We start from the raw sequence: 12,703 nt of genomic DNA on the forward strand, positions 1-12,703 counted from the left end.
CATGCACACAACCAGAAGTGTCCCTGCTATTGTGATCATTGTGTTGATGAATGCTTCCACAATGTACATGATGCATTGAGGTCTGGCAGGTACGGCAGATGGGTATGACAGACATGTTAAGTCACATTAGATTTGTGGCTCTTGTAGCTCCATGTCTGCGCATGTCACTCGTTTAATCATTGTATCCACATTATTGTCACTTGGGTATTGTCACTGGAGAGGCCTGCCCTCTGTGTGTAGCTATTGGGCAGCCATGTAACCAGATGTGCCATGCAGCTTTCTGGCCATTGTTTTTTACCCATTACATTATTGATGTTTTGTGCTATGGCCATCTCATGATGCTTGTCATTGACCTATTGTTTTTAATCCTAAACTAGGAGGAGGCCAAATCTCCTACGTCAGGTGATTGTGCTTGAGGACATGGAGAATGAGGCAATCATCAGGAAATTCCGGTTGGACAGACCGACATTGAAGATCTTGTGTGATCTATTGGAGCCCCACCTGCAGCCTCGCCGTCACTATCCTACGGCATTCACACCCGCCCACAAGGTAATGGCAGCACTACACTTCTTTGCGACTGGTTCCTTCCAGGAGACCGTGGCTAACGCTGGGGGAATGTCGCAGCCCATGTTCAGCATGGTGCTGAGGGATGTACTCGAGGCCATGATGATCTATCGGAATCGCTACATCCATTTCCCCCGGGGACGTGAATTGGCTGCCGTTAAGGGGGACTTCTATCCACTTGGGCACATCCCACATGTAGTCGGTGCGATAGATTGCACCCATGTGGCTCTGGTGGCACCGCAGGCGACGGAGCACATTTTTCGAAACCGGAAACACTACCACTCCATGAATGTGCAGGTGGTGTGCCTTGCAGACATGACAATTTCACATGTGTGTGCTAAGTATCCCGGTTCGGCACATGACTCTTTCATCATGAGGAACAGCATGGTGCCACGGATGATGGAGAATCTGCATCCCGAACGTGCCTGGATTGTGGGTGAGTTACACAACTGCTATCGCGTGCTGTGTGTCACTGCCTTTACTGTGGCCGTACAACATTGCAATGTGTATTTTTTATTCACAGGGGACTCGGCTTATCCCAGTAGGCCATGGCTGTTGAGCCCACTCCGTAATCCCCAGACACCTGCAGAGATCCGCTACAATGAGGCCCATGGCAGGACACGACGGGTAATTGAACGTACTTTTGGGCTGCTGAAGGCAAGGTTCCGGTGCCTTGACAGGACTGGAGGCGCACTTGCATACTCGCCTGGGAAGGTGTGCAAGATCGTTGTGGCATGCTGTATGCTACACAACCTGGCCATCCACAAGGGGGTCCCCCTGCTCCTGGATGACGGTGAGGAACCAAGGCCACAACCTGCTCAGGGACCTGAATCCAGTGATGAGGAGAGTGGAGAGGAGGAAGGAGTTGACCAACGGCAGCAGCTAATCCAACGCTACTTCACTTGAAGGTGTGTGACGAGTTACAACGTCTACATAGTCTAGTGTCTTAGCTTATGTTGTGAATGGTTATGCGCAGATGTTCCCAATAGCCACATGTTCTGTCACCTATGTATGGGATTGTTGGAATGGACGTTACGTCCGGAGATGTATTATGGACGGCATTACAGCATTTCAGATAGACACTGTGTAGGGTACCTGTGATAATTAGGATATTTGTGGATCAGTGATCTGTGTGTGTTGCCACGATGAGACCAGTGACTGTAGTTCTGTTGTGTCTCCCTAGGTTCTCCAGCGTGTTCCTGCCCTGCATACTGTACATCATGTTTACATATCATGGACATAATCATCATTGTAAATTATGCACTAAAGAATTCACTACACAAAATCTGGATTGTAAGGTATTTTATTTACGGGGTGGACATGTGAATTGTGCGTGAATATTTACAGGAAGGTGGGGAATGAGCAGTGAGTTGACAGTCATGGTCGCTGAGATGCAAGAGTAGACACCACATGAATGTGGTGACCCAGTCCAACAGACAGGTGCCATTGCCAAGGCAATGTGGGGAAAGATAGTCCAAAAGAGTCAATGCAGTTGGGGAGAGGGTTGTCTTCAAGGCTGGCTCCGTGACTGGCGTGTGGCAGGTGCTTGGCTTCCAGAGACTCCCAGGCTCTTCTTTGGACGCCCCCTAGATCTTTTTGGCGGTGGGGGGCCTGCTGAATGGCCAGCGGCGTCAGAGGACTCGCCCCTCTCTGTTGGCGCAGGGGAGGATGGTGGACTGTCATCCTGCTGCACAACAGGAGGGGATGGCGGTGATGGTTGGGACACAGGCCTGTCCCTCTGCAACGCCACTTGCTGGCCCATGAGGTCCACCATCTGTCCCATGTGGTTATTGATGGACCTCATCAGCAGGATGAGCTCCCTGAAAAATTCGTCCGACCGGCCACTTTGTCCCTGGACCTCTTGATAGGCATCCACAACTCTGGTGAAGTGGTCCAGGGATGGTGTCCACTCCGCCCGAGGTCTGGTGTTGGCCCTGGCCCTCCCACCTGCTCTGCTGCCACGAACCTCTTCCCTCGCCACTGGTGCACCACGCACTGGCTCCCTGCCCTCCACAGTTGTTGGTGTGGGCTGGTCATCCCTAGGGACAGGGAGGGTGCTGCAGGTGGTACTGGTGGTCGTGGTGGTGTTGGTGGCAGTGGCTGCGGTGGTGGTTGCGGTGGAGGCAGAGGCTGTGACAGCAGGGGTCTGCTGCGTTGTCGTTGCAGCAGAGGTGGTGGTGGGGAGGATGGGGGCCTGGGACCTCTGGGTGTGTGGAACACCGGATGGGCCGGCCTGGAGCTCATCGTCCATACTGTCCTGGGAGTCTGCATCTGTGAGTCCATGTGCCGGAGGTGGAGACTGGCTCTGCGGGTCGTTGGTGTTGTCCCCAGCAGTGAGTTCTTCATCACCTGTGGAGTAGATGGGGAGTGGTCAGTGTTTGTGTCATCTGTGTATCATCAGCTGTCTGTACACTAGTGCATTGTGCTGTCATCAGTTGTACAAATCATGGCAACATCGTGTTACATTACATAGTGGATAGTTAGATCATGGTGTCCTAAAGGTTGATTGTCTATGCATTTTGTACAATAGTAAATAGATTAATACACACACACTTCATGAAGATAAACGGTAGTTACATACCTGTAAGGTGAGCGTGCAGGGTATAATGGCTGACACTTGCTCCTGGGTGGGGGTAGCCTCCATGCTGCTGGGCTGTGGGACAGGGGGCATGCTGGGAGTAGTGGTACAGGCCTCACCCCCACAAACACCCTCCAAGTGAAGATGGCTACCTACCTGTAAGTTTGTTTGTTAAACTGTGCAATGGCTGACACTTGCTCCTGGGTGGGGGTAGCCTCCATGCTGCTGGGCTGTGGGACAGGGGGCATGCTGGGAGTAGTGGTACAGGCCTCACCCCCACAAACACCCTCCAAGTGAAGATGGCTACCTACCTGTAAGTTTGTTTGTTAAACTGTGCAATGGCTGACACTTGCTCCTGGGTGGGGGTGGCCTCCATGCTGCTGGGCTGTGGGACAGGGGGCATGCTGGGAGTAGTGGTACAGGCCTCACCCCCACAAACACCCTCCAAGTGAAGATGGCTACCTACCTGTAAGTTTGTTTGTTAAACTGTGCAATGGCTGACACTTGCTCCTGGGTGGGGGTAGCCTCCATGCTGCTGGGCTGTGGGACAGGGGGCATGCTGGGAGTAGTGGTACAGGCCTCACCCCCACAAACACCCTCCAAGTGAAGATGGCTACCTACCTGTAAGTTTGTTTGTTAAACTGTGCAATGGCTGACACTTGCTCCTGGGTGGGGGTGGCCTCCATGCTGCTGGGCTGTGGGACAGGGGGCATGCTGGGAGTAGTGGTACAGGCCTCACCCCCACAAACACCCTCCAAGTGAAGATGGCTACCTACCTGTAAGTTTGTTTGTTAAACTGTGCAATGGCTGACACTTGCTCCTGGGTGGGGGTGGCCTCCATGCTGCTGGGCTGTGGGACAGGGGGCATGCTGGGAGTAGTGGTACAGGCCTCACCCCCACAAACACCCTCCAAGTGAAGATGGCTACCTACCTGTAAGTTTGTTTGTTAAACTGTGCAATGGCTGACACTTGCTCCTGGGTGGGGGTAGCCTCCATGCTGCTGGGCTGTGGGACAGGGGGCATGCTGGGAGTAGTGGTACAGGCCTCACCCCCACAAACACCCTCCAAGTGCAGATGGCTACCTACCTGTAAGTTTGTTTGTTACACAGTGCAATGGCTGACACTTGCTCCTGGGTGGGGCAGGCCTCCATGATGCTGGGCTGTGGGACAGGGGCTATGGTGGGAGTTGTTGTACTGACATTCCGGCCCCATACAGGCCTCCTCAGCAGAATGGCTGGCTACATCTTGTTTAGGGATGGACAGTGTATTGGTGGTTGGGTATTGCAAGGAGGTAAAAGTCAATGTGGTTGTCTGTACTTACCAGCCTCCGCTCCCCCGGCTACTCCTGTGTAACTCTCAGGTAGCAGGATAGCAAGCACCTTCTCCTCCCATGGTGTGAATGTCTTCAGTGGGACGGGAGGGCCACTGCCAGTCACGTTTGCCAGAGTCCAGTTCTTGCTCCTCTTCTCCTTGACAACCCTCTTGAGATCATGCCACCGCTTCATGATCTCCTTCTTGGATCTTGGGGTGGCCCCAACTGCATTCACCCTTTGGACAATCCTTTCCCACATTTGTGTCCTGGTGGCTAATGGTGTCTGTTGGACTAGGTTCCCAAATAGTTGTGGTTCTACTCTCACAATCTCGTTGACCATGACTGTCAACTCACTCTCTGTGAATTTGGGCATTTTTTGTGAGGTCATGGTGTGGGGGTGTTGAGGTGTTTGTGGGTGCAGGGGTGTGTGGGTGCAAGGGTGTGGTGATGAGGTGTGTTCTGTGCTGGGGGTTTGATTGTGATGGTGTGATGGTGGTGTTGATGGTGGTGGTGGGTGTTGTGTGCAATTTTGCCTCTCTCAGATGTGGTGTGTGGCCTTCTGTTCTGGGAAGATGCAAAGGATTGTGGTGAGTGGAGGGTGTGGATTTGTACTCAGCTGTGTGGGTGTGTCCAATTGGATAGTGGTTGTCAGGTGTGTAGTGGGTGTGGTTATATAGTATTGTGTATATCTTTGCCATTTCTGTATCTGTGTGTGTGTGTTGTATGTATTTGTGGCTGGGCTACTTTGTTTATGCAGTATTTTGCATCGCTGCGGTGCTTTGACATCGACCGCGATGGATTTCGTGTTCGTCCGCTGCGGTGACTTTGCTGGTGCTTGTCCATCATTTCTCCCATGCAATCCTGCCTTCGACCGCGGCGGTCGGTGCCTGCCGGTCCGCCCGCGCCACCCTCGGGGATATCGTAATTTCCTGTGCGGTGTCTCCGCTTTCCCTGTGGGCGGTGTTGTATTTCCAGCTGCTTTTCCGACCGCCGCGGTCGGAGTTTTGTCATCACCGCACACGTCGGGCGGTTTCATTTTCACCGCTACCGCCGCGGTCGGTCTCTAGTGGCGGTCGATCCTAATTTGTCTGCCGGTAGCACCGCCTCCATGGCGGGCGGTTGTTTCCCGCATCCATGGCGGGCGGGGTGGTTTTCCGCCCGCTATCCTAATGGGGCCCTTAACCTAAAACTAAATTGAAATCAACATTTTTGCAGTAACACACTCACATTTTGTTTTATAAAACAAGTACATGTTTTTTTTTCAGAAATCAACTCTCTGAAAATTAAACTAATTTTTAAACAATTTCATTCTAGGCATCCACTGTCCTTAATCTTGCAAGAAATGTTCACTTACCTTGTTGAAATAATGCCTTAATAATAAAATAATAATAATAATAATAATAAACATAATAATAATAATAATAATAATAATAATAATAATAAAAATAATCCCTTAACCTAAAACTACATTTAAATCAACATTATTGCAGTAACACACTCACATTTTTTTTAATAAAATTATTGAAATAATGCAATCACCCTTAACCTAAAACTAAATTGAAATCAACATTTTTGCAGTAACACACTCACATTTTTTTTTATAAAACAAGTAAATTTTTTTTTCAGAAATCAACTCTCTGAAAATTAAACTAATTTTTAAACAATTTCATTCTAGGCATCCACTGTCCTTAATCTTGCAAGAAATTTTCACTTACCTTGTTGAAATAATGCCTTAATAATAAAATAATAATAATAATAAACATAATAATAATAATAATAATAATAATAAAAATAATCCCTTAACCTAAAACTAAATTTAAATCAACATTTTTGCAGTAACACACTCACATTTTTTTTTATAAAATTGTAGAAATAATGTAATCACCCTTAAACTAAAACTAAATTTAAATCAACATTTTTGCAGTAACACACCCACATTTTTTTTTACAAAACAAGTACATTTTTTTTCAGAAATCAACTCTCTGAAAATTAAACTAATTTTTAATCAATTTCATTCTAGGCATCCACTGTCCTTCATCTTGCAAGACATTTTCAATTACCTTGTTGAAATAATGCCTTAATAATAAAATAATAATAATAATAATAATAATAATAATAATAATAATAATAATAATAAAAATAATAATAATAATAATAATAATAATAAAAATAATCCCTTAACCTAAAACTAAATTTAAATCAACATTTTTGCAGTAACACACTCACATTTCTTTTTATAAAATTATTGAAATAATGCAATCACCCTTAACATAAAACTAAATTGAAATCAACATTTTTGCAGTAACACACTCACATTTTGTTTTATAAAACAAGTACATGTTTTTTTTTCAGAAATCAACTCTCTGAAAATTAAACTAATTTTTAAACAATTTCATTCTAGGCATCCACTGTCCTTAATCTTGCAAGAAATTTTCACTTACCTTGTTGAAATAATGCCTTAATAATAAAATAATAATAATAATAATAATAAACATAATAATAATAATAATAATAATAATAATAAAAATAATCCCTTAACCTAAAACTACATTTAAATCAACATTTTTGCAGTAACACACTCACATTTTTTTTAATAAAATTATTGAAATAATGCAATCACCCTTAACCTAAAACTAAATTGAAATCAACATTTTTGCAGTAACACACTCACATTTTTTTTTATAAAACAAGTACATTTTTTTTTCAGAAATCAACTCTCTGAAAATTAAACTAATTTTTAAACAATTTCATTCTAGGCATCCACTGTCCTTAATCTTGCAAGAAATTTTCACTTACCTTGTTGACCTAATAAAGGCCCAGAAGGAAAAGAGCCGAGCCAGGTGCAGAAGATAGCAAAGTAGGATAAGAGATGTTTGTGGGTCGTAAATAGGCAAGGCTACCAGCTTCGGTTGCTTTATCATGATCAGGCCAACGAACACGGAAACCAGTATAGCAGGACTGGCCTCAGGCTGGGGAGGCAGTTATTTGCCGACTCATGCGGCCACAGCGTTACTGACCCAAGGTGCACGTGTCACTAGCAAGGTGAATCGCCGGCTAAAGCCTACGTGTCATTAACTGAAATCAAGTATATGGTGTCATGTGGCATTTGGTGTCATGTGGTGTCATGTTTCATGTGGTTTCATGTGTTGTAATGTTTCATGTGTTGTCATGTGCTGTCTTGTGTCATGTGGTGTCATGTGGTGTCATGTGTTGTAATGTTTTATGTGTTGTCATGTGCTGTCATGTGCCTTGTGTCATCATGTGTTATCATGTGTTGTCATGTGTCATCATGTGTCATCATGTTTCATGTGGTGTCATGTGGTGTCAAGTGTTGTCATGTGGTGTCATATGTCATGTGTCATGTGGTGTCATGTGGTGTCATGTGTTATCATGTGTCATTTGTTGTCAGTCATGTGGTCTCATGTGTCATCATGTGTCATGTGTAATCATGTGATGTCATGTGTCATGTATTGTCATGTGTTGTCATGTGGTGTCATGTGTCATCATGTGTCATGTATTGTCATGTGGTGTCATGTGTCATCATATGTCATGCGTCATGTGGTGTCATGTGTCGTCATGTGGTATCATGTGTCATTATGTAGTGTCATGTGTCAAGTGGTGTCATGTGGTGTCATGTGGTATCATTTGTTGTGTGGTGTCATGTGGTGTCATGTTTCATGTGGTGTCATGTGTTGTAATGTTTCATGTGTTGTCATGTACTATCTTGTGTCATGTGGTGTCATGTGGTGTCATGTGTTGTCATGTGTCATGTTGTGCCATGTGGTGTCATGTACCATGTGTCATCATGTGTTATCATATGGTGTCATGTGGTATTATGTATTGTCATGTGGTGTCATGTGTCATGTGTTGTCATGTGGTGACTTTTGTCATGTGATGTCAAGTGCCATGTGTTGTCATGTAGTATCATGTGTTGTCATGTGTCATGTGACGTCATGGTTCATGTGGTATGTGGTGTCATGTATGATGTGATGTCATGTCATGTGGTGTCATGTGGTGTCACGTGTCGTGGTGTCATGTGTCATGTGGTGTCATGTGGTGTTACATGTCATGTGTTATGTGGTGTCAAGTGGTGTCATGCGGTGTCATGTGGTGTCATGTGTCATGTGGTGTATTGTGTCATGTGGTATCATGTGTCATCATGTGGTGCCATGTGTTGTCATGATGTGTCATGTGTCATCATTTGTCATCATGTGGTGTCACGTCATGTGGTGTCACGTGGTGTCATGTGGTGTCATGTATCATGTGGTGTCATGTGGTGTTATGTGTCATGTGTCATGTGGTGTCATGTGGTGTCAAGTGTTGTCATGTGGTGTCATATGTCATGTGTCATGTGGTGTCATATGTCATCATGTGTTGTCATGTGTCATGTGTTGTCAGTCATGTGGTATCATGTGTCATCATGTGTCATGTGTAATCATGTGGTGTCATGTGTCATGTATTGTCATGTGTTGTCATGTGGTTTCATGTGGTGTCATGTGTCATGTATTGTCATGTGTCATCATATGTCATGTCATGTTGTGTCATGTGTCATCATGTGGTGTCATGTGTCATCATGTGTCATGTGGTGTCATGTGTCATGTGGTATCATGTGTTGTCATGTGGTGTCATGTGTCATGTGTTGTCATGTGGTGACATTTGTCATGTGATGTCAAGTGACATGTGTTGTCAGGTAGCGCCATGTGTTGTTATGTGGTGTTATGTGTCATGTGTTGTCATGTGGTGTCATGTGTCATGTATCATGTGGTGTCATGTTTCATGTGGTATCATGTGATGTCATTTTATGTGGTGTCATGTTGTGTCATGTGTTGTGGTGTCATGTGGTATCATGTGGTGTTATGTGTCATGTGTCATGTGTAGCATGCAGTGTCATGTGGTGTCATGTGTCATGTGGTGTCATGTGTCATGTGGTATCATGTGTCATCATGTGGTGCCATGTGTTGTCATGATGTGTCATGTGTCATCATTTGTCATCATGTGGTGTCACGTCATGTGGTGTCATGGGGTATCATGTGGTGTCATGTATCATGTGGTGTTATGTGTCGTGTGTCATGTGGTGTCATGTGGCATCAAGTGTTGTCATGTGGTGTCATATGTCATGTGGTGTCATATGTCATCATGTGTTGTCATGTGTCATGTGTTATCATTCATGTGGTATCATGTGTCATCATGTGTCATGTGTATTCATGTGGTGTCATGTGTCATGTATTTTCATGTGTTGTCATGTGGTTTCATGTGATGTCATGTGTCATGTATTGTCATGTGGTATCGTGTCATCATATGTCATGTGTCATGTGGTGTCATGTGTCGTCATGTGGTGTCATGTGTCATCATGTTGTTTCATGTGTCAAGTGGTGTCATGTGGTGTCATGTGTCATGTGTTGTCATGTGGTGTCTTGTGTCATGTGGTGTCATGTGGTGTCATGTGTCATCATGTGTCATGAGGTATCATGTGTCATGTGTTGTCATGTAGTGTCATGTGTTGTCATGTCTCATGTGTTGTCATGTGGTTGTCATGTGGTGTCATTTGTCATGTGATGTCAAGTGCCATGTGTTGTCATGTAGTGTCATGTGTTATCATGTGGTGTCATGTGTCATGTGTAGTCATGTGGTGTCATGTGTTGTCATGTGTCATGTGCTGTCATATGTCCTGTGGTGTCATGTGTCATGTGATGTCATATGTCATGTGGTGTCATGTGGTGTCATGTGGAGGGAGTCATGTGGTGTCATGCATTGTTATATGTCATGTGGTGTCATGTGCCATGTGGTGTCATGTGTCATGTGATGTCATATGTCATGTGGTGTCATGTAGTGTCATGTGTCATGTGGAGTCATGTGGTGTCATGTCATGTGGTTTCATGTGGTGTCACATGTCATGTGTCATGTGGTGTTATGTTGTGTCATGTGTTGTTATGTGTCATGTGGTATCAAGTGGTGTCATGTGGTGTCATATGTCATATGGTGTCACGTGGTCTCATGTGTCATGTGGTCTCATGTTTCTTGTGGTGTCATGTGTCATCATGTGATGTCATGTGTTGTCATGTGGTGTCATGTGTTATCATGTGTCATCATGTGGTGTCATGTGGTATCATGTTTCATTTGGTATCATGTGTCATCATGTGTCATGTGTCATGTGATGTCATGTGTCATGTGGTATCATGTGGTGTCATGTCACGTGGTGTCATGTGGTGTCATGTGTCATGTGGTGCCTTGTGTCATGTGGTGTCATGTGATATCATTTGTCATGAGTCATGTGGTGTCATGTGGTGTCAAGTGGTGTCATATGGTGTATTGTGGAGTCATGTGGTGTCATGTGTCGTGTGGTGTCATGTGGTGTCATGTTTTATGTGGTGTCATGTGTTGTCATGTGTCATGTGTTGTCATGTGGTGTCTTGTGTTGTTATATTTTATGTGTTGTCATGTGGTGTCTTGTGTCATGTGGTGTCATGTGGTGTCATGTGTCATCATGTGTCATGAGGTGTCATGTGTCATGTGTTGTCATGTGGTGTCATGTGGAGGGAGTCATGTGGTGTCATGTGTTGTCATGCGTCATGTGGTGTCATGTGCCATGTGGTGTCATGTGTCATGTGATGTCATATGTCATGTGGTGTCATGTGGTGTCATGTGGAGGGAGTCATGTGGTGTCATGCATTGTTATATGTCATGTGGTGTCATGTGCCATGTGGTGTCATGTGCCATGTGATGTCATGTGTCATGTGGTTGAAACGTGAGGCTAGAGGGTCTCTAGTCTCATCCCTTCGTTGGCACACAAATAGTTGTCCTTCCTTAGGTCAAGAAAGTGACTTTCATTCAAAGTTCGTAGTAGTTTGTTTTTATTTCATAATAAAGTTCGTTTTTCAAAAATTGTATCTGGTTATTTTGTGATCATTTACAACAGTGTAATCTTAAGCACTGTCTTTTAGGCGTGTCCAATGCATTTCGGGCATTATTGATATGCCCTTCATCAGGGAATTGACACTAAAAACAAATGATATGAGCATACGTTAGGATAATTGTTAATTATATACAAAAAACTATAATATGTCATACGTTAAATAAGACATGCTAATCACTATATAGTGATAATTCAAAAGGAGAACGATAAACAAATGATAATACATTTTGCAGTGCGTGAAAAGAATCATTCTGTGTATCTACATGCAAAAGTAAAAGTTGGAGTGAGACGGCGTGTCACTTACGTGCCTCTTGTAAGCAGTTGTATTGAAATCTACAAGAAAAAGGGCGCACGAGCTATAGTTAAAGTCTGCAATTAAGAGAGCTGCGTTTTGCAGTGCACGATCTACTGGGAAGGTGGGAACTGACCTGTGAATGATCAACAATGCGTGTTGGTCCGATGTTTGTCTCCGAAGAAACGCCGGCTGAAAACGTTCGTTTGCCGCGTTTGATAAATTCAAATGGGGAAGTGCCAAAGGTTTGGTGACGTGCTAATGAACAAGGTAGAAAGACTGAGTATGACGGTGATTGTCTGGCTAGTCGTGTCGGTAGTCTGTGATTAATAAATAGAGTCTCAGGAAGCATGCTGTCGATAAAGAAATTGTGAGTAGTTTAAGAAAAAAGTGAGATAACGGGTATTCTAAGTAAAAAATAAAAGGTGAAAAAATATATAAAATGAAAACTTCCCGTGGGATCGAACCCGGGTCTGCGGGGTGCCGAACACAGTGATCTAACCATTTGGCTGGAAAAGAATGTAATGAAAACGTGCTGTTTGAACAGTGTCAATGTTCTTATGAAAGGGAATACACACAATAACATCACAATAGGTGTTCAGAGCAATTAAATCATAAATAACAAGAAAGTTCAATTCTGTCATTAAGGCCCATTGGTTTCTGGGTCGACAATTTATAGATCCAGTAGTTCTCTCTTCTAAGAAGAAATTTATTGTTGTCTCTTCCTTCTTGTTTCATAACAGTCTCGAGGATAATGAATTTGATTTGAGAGACATTGTGTTGTGCTTCGACAAAATGAGATGATAAAGCTGACTTGGAATTTTTCAGTCTGATGTTAGACTTGTGCTCCGTAAGGCGCACCTTAATTCGACGTTCGGTCTTGCCGATGTACAACTTCCCACACGGGCATTTGATTCCGTATATCAGATTACTGGTGTCACAGGTGGCATTCACTTGTAATTTAATGGGATGGCCATATCTAGGGTGTTGGATTATGTTACCTCTGATAATGTTGTTGCAATTGCCACAATTTAAACAGGGTTT

This window comes from Lissotriton helveticus, chromosome 3_2 (genome assembly GCF_964261635.1).
Source record: "Lissotriton helveticus chromosome 3_2, aLisHel1.1, whole genome shotgun sequence".
Classification (NCBI taxonomy): Eukaryota; Metazoa; Chordata; class Amphibia; order Caudata; family Salamandridae; genus Lissotriton; species Lissotriton helveticus.